The sequence below is a fragment of the Suncus etruscus genome, chromosome 12 (assembly GCF_024139225.1).
Source record: "Suncus etruscus isolate mSunEtr1 chromosome 12, mSunEtr1.pri.cur, whole genome shotgun sequence".
Lineage (NCBI taxonomy): Eukaryota > Metazoa > Chordata > Mammalia > Eulipotyphla > Soricidae > Suncus > Suncus etruscus.
Genome location: NC_064859.1, coordinates 88966035 through 88974534, shown reverse-complemented (window position 1 = coordinate 88974534; position 8500 = coordinate 88966035).

The window sequence follows — 8500 nt, the reverse complement described above, 5'->3', positions numbered from 1 at the left end:
ACAAGGAAAGCGGAGTTCCAACCCGGTGCAACCGAGCCGGTGTCAGCCCCCAGGCCCTGAGCCGTGGCGGGCCGAGACCCCCCCCCACACACACACACCCCTGCTGCCTCAGTTTCCCTCGGAGAACCGGTGCACGGTCGTGTCCTCGCGATCGCATCTGGGGACTCCTCCCGCTGTCTCCCCATCCCCGGGGCCCTGCGCGACCTTCCGCCCCGGGACCCCTCCTGCTCCCCGGTACCGTCTCCCGGGGAGATGGTCTCGATCTCCACGCCCATCGCGGTCCCGCCGGACCCGCCTCCGAGTCCCCGCCGCTGCCCGGCCCGCTCGACCCGCCGCGGCCCCGCCGGCGCTCCCGATGCCTCCCGCGCCTCTGCAGCGCCCGACGAGGTGCGGCTGGAGTCGGGACCTGCGCGGGGAGGGAGGAGCGCGGAGGGGAGGCGGGGAAAGGTGGGGTCCCCCCGGGCGCGGCGGGGGGTGGGGGACCTGACGCCCGAGCTCCCGAGCCCGGTTGGACTCGCGATCCTTGACGCTCTGGGGAGGACGGTGAGGGGAAACTTGTAGGCTCCCGTGTTTCTTAGTCTTCCAGCCACTTATTCATTCGCCGGCCCGTCCTTCCATCTGTCCAGACGTCTGTCCATCCATCCATACATTATCCAACCACCCATGCATCCATCCATCCATCTACTATCCACCCACCCACTAGGCACTCATCCACCAGCTCGTCCTTCCATCTGTCCATCCATCCATACATGCATCATCCATCCATCCATCCACCCACCCACCCATCCATCCATTATCCATCCATCTATCCATCCATCCACCCACTAGGCACTCATCCACCAGCCCATCCTTCCACCTGTCCACCCATCCATCCATCATCCATCCACCCACACACCCACACACCCATACATACATACATACATACATACATACATTATCCATCCACCCACCCACCCATCCATTATCCATCCATCCACCCACTAGCCACTCATCCACCGACCCATCCTTCCACCTATCCGCCTGCCTGTCCATCAATCCATCCATCCATCCACCACCACCCACCCATACATACATACATACATTATCCACCCACCCATCTATCCATTCATCTACCCATCCATCTATCCATTAATCATCCATTTATCCACCCACCACCCATACATACATACATTATCCATCCATCCACCCACTAGCCACTCACCCACTGACCCATTCTTTCACCTATCCACCTGCCTGTCCATCCATTCATCCATCCATCCACCATCCATCCATTCATCTATCACTCATCCACCCACCCACCCGTCCATCCATCCATAATCCATCCACCCACCCACCCATCCATCCATCCATTCACTATCCATATACCCACCAGCCACTCATCCACCAACCTATCCTTCCACCTATCCGTCTACCTGTCCATCCATTCATCCATCTTCTATCCATCCATCCATCCATTTATCCATCATCCACCCACCCATTTATTCATCCACTATCCATCAATACACTAGCCACTCATCCACCACTCATCCTTCTTCCATCCATCCATCAACCAGTACATTCCCACCCACCATCTATCCATCCATCCATCCATCATCCATCTTCCACCCATGCATCTACCCACATTCATCACCTACTACCCATCCGACAACCCCTTCATTCACACTCACCCACCCACCTATTCACTCATCTACCCAATTATCTATCTATCATCCATTCACCCACCCATCAACCCATCCATCATCCTTTCACCCACACACCCACCCCTGCATCTACCCTTCCACACATTCATCATTTATCCTTCCATCTGCCCAACCCATCCATCTGTTCATGTATTCCTCTGTTGAACACATTTGTCTAGCACCTCCTTTCTCTCACTGTTCTCAATTCTGGGCTGCTAAGCCATCCCACTGACAGAGTCAAGAGCAACAAGCTCTTTCATTACTTTCATTAGATGCATCCATGGCCATGGAGTTTAGAACATTATGAAAGCCTAAGAGAAGGGCCGATGTTAGCTAGGCTGCTAATATCTGAAGAAGCAAGCTGGTGGGGTGGGGTGGAAGGCAGGATATGGGAGAGAGGAATTGAGTGATTATTGATCCATCATGACCCACCCCTAAACTGCTATTCACCATATTGGGAATTTCTGAAAACACCCCACACACACAAATGGATTCTGTCTTTCAAGCAGAGTTTAATCCTAAAATGCCATTTACATTGAGACAGAATTGCTCTCACTAAGGAATTAAATTGTTGATGGGTGGGAACACAGTTCGGGTGAAGTGATACATGCAGTGGGATGAACAAATGAATGAATGAATTATTCTCTCTTAAACTTCACATCAGACTTTTTTTGCCCACAAGAAAAGTCTTTTTGGGAGGAAGTAGCACTTACTTAAAGAATGAATAGGACTTTAAGATTCACACACGGGGCCCGGAGAGATAGCACAGCGGCGTTTGCCTTGTAAGCAGCCGATCCAGGACCAAAGGTGGTTGGTTCGAATCCCGGTGTCCCATATGGTCCCCCGTGCCTGCCAGGAGCTATTTCTGAGCAGACAGCCAGGAGTAACCCCTGAGCATTGCCGGGTGTGACCCAAAAACAAAAAACAAAAAAAAGGGTCTCAGCATCTAAATTTCGCATAGTTGTATTCCCCAAAAGGTGAAATGTTATGAATGTTAGGAAACATTATAGTGGCCCAAGAGGTAGCATGGAGATAGGACATTTGCCTTGCATCTAGAAGGACAGTGGTTCAAATCCTGGCATCCCATATGATCCCCTGTGCCTGCCAGGAGTGATTTCTGAGCATAGAGTCAGGAGTAACTGCTGAGCGCTGCCGGGTGTGACCCAACCCCCCCCCCAAAGAAACATTTTAGGACTCTAGGATTCCTTTTAAAACTGAGAGTAAATGAGAATGAGAAAGGTGAAAATCTATTTTTTTTTTGTTCAAAATACGTTCCTTTTGGGGGTGGAGGGAGAGCACACCTGGATCTGCTTAAGGCTTACTCTTGGTTTTGTGCTCAGGGATTGTTCCTGGCAGTGCTCAGGGGACCATATATGGTTAAGGGTATTGAATCTGCATAGGCAGTAAGCGCCCTACTCACTGTGTTAACTTTCTAAATTCCCCAATAAGTTCTTTTAAGTGCTAACCCTGTGATTCACAATTTTACTATACTTTTATGTATAGTAATTTTACTTTTACTTTTATGTCAATCAAAGAATTCTAACTCTTCCATGATGGTTGGTCGTGGTGGCTTTTGAGTCACACCCGGCAATGCTCAGGAGGTTACTCCTGGCTCTGCACTCAGAAATTACTCGTGGTCGACTCCTGGACCATATGAGATACTGAGGTTCAAACCCAGATTGGCTGAGTGCAAGACAAACGTCTGACTATCACTCCCATAACTTGTTTGTTTTCCTATTTGAATCACTGAGATCCTCAGTTACAAAATGGTTTTGTTTCTTGTCATACACTGCTCCAACCCTTCACCAGTGCACATTTCCTTCCACCAATGTCCCCAGTTTCCCTCCAGCCCCCATCCCACCAGCTTGCCTCTGTGCAGAAAATTCCTTTCCCACCCCTTTTTCCTTTTAAGCACTAAGGTGTGCAATACTGTTACTGCAAGGGTATCATACATATCCACTTGTTTTCCTTTCAGCACCCAATTCTTGTTCAAACCATTTCCAATGGTCCCATCTCTGTCGTAACTGCTCTCCCCCACCATAACTTTTTTTTTTTTTTTTTTGGTTTTGGGGTCTAAATCCGGCATGGGCGACCATATGGGATGCTGAGATTCGAACCACCATCTGTCCTGGTTCGGCTGCATGCGAGGCAAACGCCCTACCGCTGTGTTACCTCTCCGGCCCCAAGCCCCACCATATAACTCCTAAAGAAAGGAGACGTTGTGGCGGTGAGAGTACTGGAAGTAAATGTCCAAGAAGACTACAATACCCAGAAATCCCTGCGGAAGAGCGAGGTCTCTCATTGGCTAGTAGGAAGAAACACCCTATTACCACGTGATATCTTAAAGAACCAATAGGAACAGCGCGTTCCAGCCACCGCTGGCCAATCCGAGGCCTTAGAGCCAATACTTCCGGTCGCCTCCTGGATCCTCCGGGCATTGAGGCCCAAGGTAGTTTTGTTTCTACTGCTGCTGAGCTAGGCCAAGCTGGTTGGGGATGCGTGGTCGGGGTTGGGGGTGAAAGGAGGTTGAGGGACCGACTGCTGGGGATAAGGGTGTGGGCCAGGAGGGGTAAGAGACCCAATTGAGTGAGTGGGGGGCCTGCAGGCTGGCTGCAGAGGGCGAGTCTGGGAAGGGGGTGACTAGGCCATGACTTAGTGACTCCCAGGGACCCTCCAGAGATCTCTCCTAAGGGATCCCCCAGATCTTGGAAGGCCTTGATCCCTAGGCAGGGGAGAAGGGCTCGAGCGCTCACTCCTCTTCAAACGGCAGCCTGGGTGCCCCAGAACCAAGTGGGGAACCCCTCTCCAACCCCCACCCCCAAAGTACACGAGCCAAAGAAAAATCTTGGATGTCAGCCTTGGTTGTCATTCTGTAGAGTTGGCACAAGCAGGGATTGCCCCTGATGGGCTGGTACACGCATTCCTGGGGTGACTCTTAACACTTTTCTCCTGAAAATAGTGGTTGTGACTTTTGCTTACAGTGGCCTGGGCAGATGCTGATGTTAAGTGGGGACAGGAGTTGCCAAATTGATCGGTATGGGTGAGAAAGCATGATCCCAAGCTGCACTGAAACACATCCATGGAGGAGAGAATCTTACTTTCCCTTGGATGAGTAGTTTTCCCATGTAAGTTATCTTTTTTTTTTTTTTTTACTTTTATCACGTGCTAATTTAAAAAATAATAATAGGGTTATAGTGGGTAGGCTGGGTTTGATCCCTGGCATCCCATATGGTCCTCTGAGGCCGCCAGAAGTGATTTCTGAATGCAGAACCAGGAGTAACCCTTAAGCTCTGCCGGGTGTGGTCCGAAAACAAACAAAAAATACTTTCCCTGTTTACCCTGAAACTGTCTGTCCGTTTTTCTCTCAATCCTGAGGCTCCTGAAAATTACATTTTATTTTAGTTTTAGTTTTTGGGTCACATTCAGCAATGCTTGGGGGTTATTCTTGCTTCTGCAGTCTGAAATTACTCCTGGCAGTGCTCAGGGAACCATATAGGATTCAGAAAATGGAGCCAGGCTTGTATACATGCCGGGCAAGCTCCTTACCTGCTGCACTGTCTTTAGATAACCACCTTCAATGAGACCTTTCGAATAGTAAACTTATCAGACATCATACAGACTTATCTGTTGCTCCAACTTAGTAGGTCAGTAGTTCCCCAAAAAAGGGGTTGTGGGGAGAGAGTTCAAAAGGTTTGAGCACATGTCCATTAGTTCGATGGAATCCTGATATTATATTACCCTCCAAAACCTCTGAAACAAAATTCCCAAGGTATAAATTGATGTGTTATCCTCAATTCTTTTTTCTTTACAACTCATAACCTACCTGGTATCATTAGGTTCAGATTAGATATCATTAGATTCATTGGCCTTAGAAAGAATCTAGACTAGAAATATCCCAAATGTGATAGTTTCCCCTTTGTATGCTGAAGTAGCCACACACTTGAGGCTTCATTGTGACCCTCACACTGTTTAGTTACCGCTTACATTTGCCAACTTTTATCCTTCTCATTACATCCTGCATATTGTCAGGCGAGTGTGTGCTGATTCCTCCTACACACTCATTCAAGTTCAAATGTCCTTGACCCTTTATGATCAGGAAGATAAAGTGGGAAAGATTTATCAATAACACATTATGTAAGAGTTCAAAGAGCTTGAGGACTGGGGGTGTAGCTCAGAGTGCCAGAGAATTGTTTTGCTCATGGGAGCTCTGGTATGATTTCCTCCCTAGCACTGCATTGTCCCCTGTTTGCTCAGGTGATTGAAGTCTCAAGCAATCTCAGGTATGGCCTCAAGTCAAAAACAATATAATAAAAAATTAAGGGGCCGGAGAGATAGGATGGAGGTAAGGAATTTGCCTTGCATGCAGAAGGATGGTGATTCGAACCCCAGCATCCTATATGATCCCACAAGCTTGCCAGGAGCGATTTCTGAGCGTAGAGCCAGGAGTAACCCCTGAGTGCTGCCTGTGTGACCCCCCCCCCCAGAAAAATTAAGAGGATCTGGAGGGGCCAGAGTAATAGCACAGCAGATAGGGTGTTTATTTTGTGTGCGGCTGATCCAGTTTCAATCCCCGGCATCTCATATTGTCCTCCAAGCACTGCCAGAGTAATTCCTGAGTGCAGAGCCAGGAATAACCCCTGAGCATTTCTGAAGTGACCCTCCAAAAAGAAAGGATCAGGGGCCGGGCGGTGGTGCTGGAGGTAAGGTGCCTGCCTTACCTGCGCTAGCCTTGGAAGGACCGCGGTTCGATCCCCCGGCATCCCATATGGTCCCCCAAGCCAGGAGCGACTTCTGAGCGCATAGCCAGGATTAACCCCTGAGCGTCACCGGGTGTGGCCCAAAAACAAACAAACAAAAAAAACAAAAACAAAAAGAAAGGATCAGGGTACTTGCTTTGTACCAGCCAAACTGGGTTGAATTTTCAGCACCTCATAAGCTTCTTTGAGCAATGTCAGGAGTGATTCTTGCCAGGAGTAAGTCCTGAGCATAGCTGATCATGGCCAAAGAAAAAAACAAGCAAAAGTAAAAATAAGTTGCTTACAATATTTATTTTTGTTTTTATGTTTTTGGGTCACACCCAGCGGCGCTCAGGGGTTACTTCTGGCTCTGTGCTCAGAAATCGATCCTGGCAGGTTCGGGGATCGAACCAGGGTCCATGTATCTTACCACTATGCTATTGCTCTGGCCCTTAAGACATTTTGTAAGAGCAATGTTTTTCTATGTAGACTGGAGACTCATCAGAGATATTTGAGTAAAGAGTAAAATGATGAGAAACTTAATTTTTTTCTCTTTTTTCCCCTGGCTGGGGGCACAGGAGCTATCCCTGGCAGAGTGCAGTTACTGCTCCTGCCTCTGTGCTTAGGGATCACTCCAGGGAACCATATGTGTCCCCAGGAACTGAACCTGGGTTGACTGCATGCAAGGAATAGCCTTACCTGCTATCTTGCTGGCCTCCATTTTTCTGTTTGTTTGTTTTCAGTTTTTTGATCCATGGGCCCGGAGAGATAGCACAGCGACGTGATCCATATTTAGCAACACTCAGGAGTTACCCCTGGCTCTGTGCTCAGAAATTATGCCTGGCAGCTTTGGAGAACTGTATGAGATGCCAGGATCAAACCCAAGTCAGCCTCGTGCAAGGCAAATGCCCTGCCTGTTGTTCTATTGCTCTGGCCCCCCCCCTTTTTTTTTGGTTTTTGGGCCACACCCATTGATGCTCAGGGGTTACTCCTGGCTATGCACTCAGAAATTGCTCTTGGAGCTGGAGCGGTGGCACAAGTGGTAAGGTGTCTGCCTTGCCCGTGCTAGCCTAGGACAGACTGCAGTTCAATCCCCCAGCGTTCCATATGGTCCCCCAAGCCAGGAGCAATTTTTGTTTTGGTTTTGGGGTCATACCCAGTGACGCTCAGGGGTTATCCCTACCACTTGCACCACTGCCCAGCCCCCTAATTTTTTTTTAAAGGATAATTCCTGTAAGAAGGAAGAGACCCTGTGTATCTAGCAAATCTTTTTGTTCTGCTTTTCTAAAGAAGGCGAGGTGAGCAGAACCTACACTAGAAAGGGAATGGAAACGACTGAGGCAGATTTTTTAGTAAAAAAATTTTTTTGAGATGAATATATCAAATTTCTACTTGTTATTGAAGGTGGATTTAATAGTTAATTCTAAAATACCTCAGCAAGTTCACTAAGTTTATATTTCTCTTATTTACAAATGATTTCTTTGCTACCATAGGCCAAACACACCCTAACTTGAGTAGCCTAAAACCTAGTATATAAATTATATTTGATATAATTGGGCCATTAGGAATTTTCTTAAGCCTAGGGAAGTGTACCATGCATTATTTATCAAATGAAAGTCTTCTTAAAGTGCATAAGTAGATATTAGGGAACAGCATATATTATCTTATATAAGACCAGTGGTTTAGAAATGGCACTTTCTTCATTAGTGATGACAGGGGACTTGTCCATTTAGCAAGCCACTGCTGGGCCACTTAATCTATACATGTGCAGAAGCAAATCAGATTGTTCTTTCTTAGTAAGAGTCTTAACAGGGACAAAGTTGGCAAAGTGGCATGAGAAGCAATTTGAAGACAAAAGCAAAGCACCACACAGTTCGTCAGGTAGCAGATAAATTTCTTTAGAGTTTAGAGTCTGAAGTTGGTTTTTTTTTTTTTTTGGATTTTTGGTCACACCTGGCAGCGCTCAGGGGATACTCAGGGGATACTCCTGGATCGCTCCTGGCAGGCTCAGGGGACCACATGTGATGCTGGGATTCAAATCACCGTTCTTCTGCATGCAAGGCAAACACCCTACCCCCATGTGCT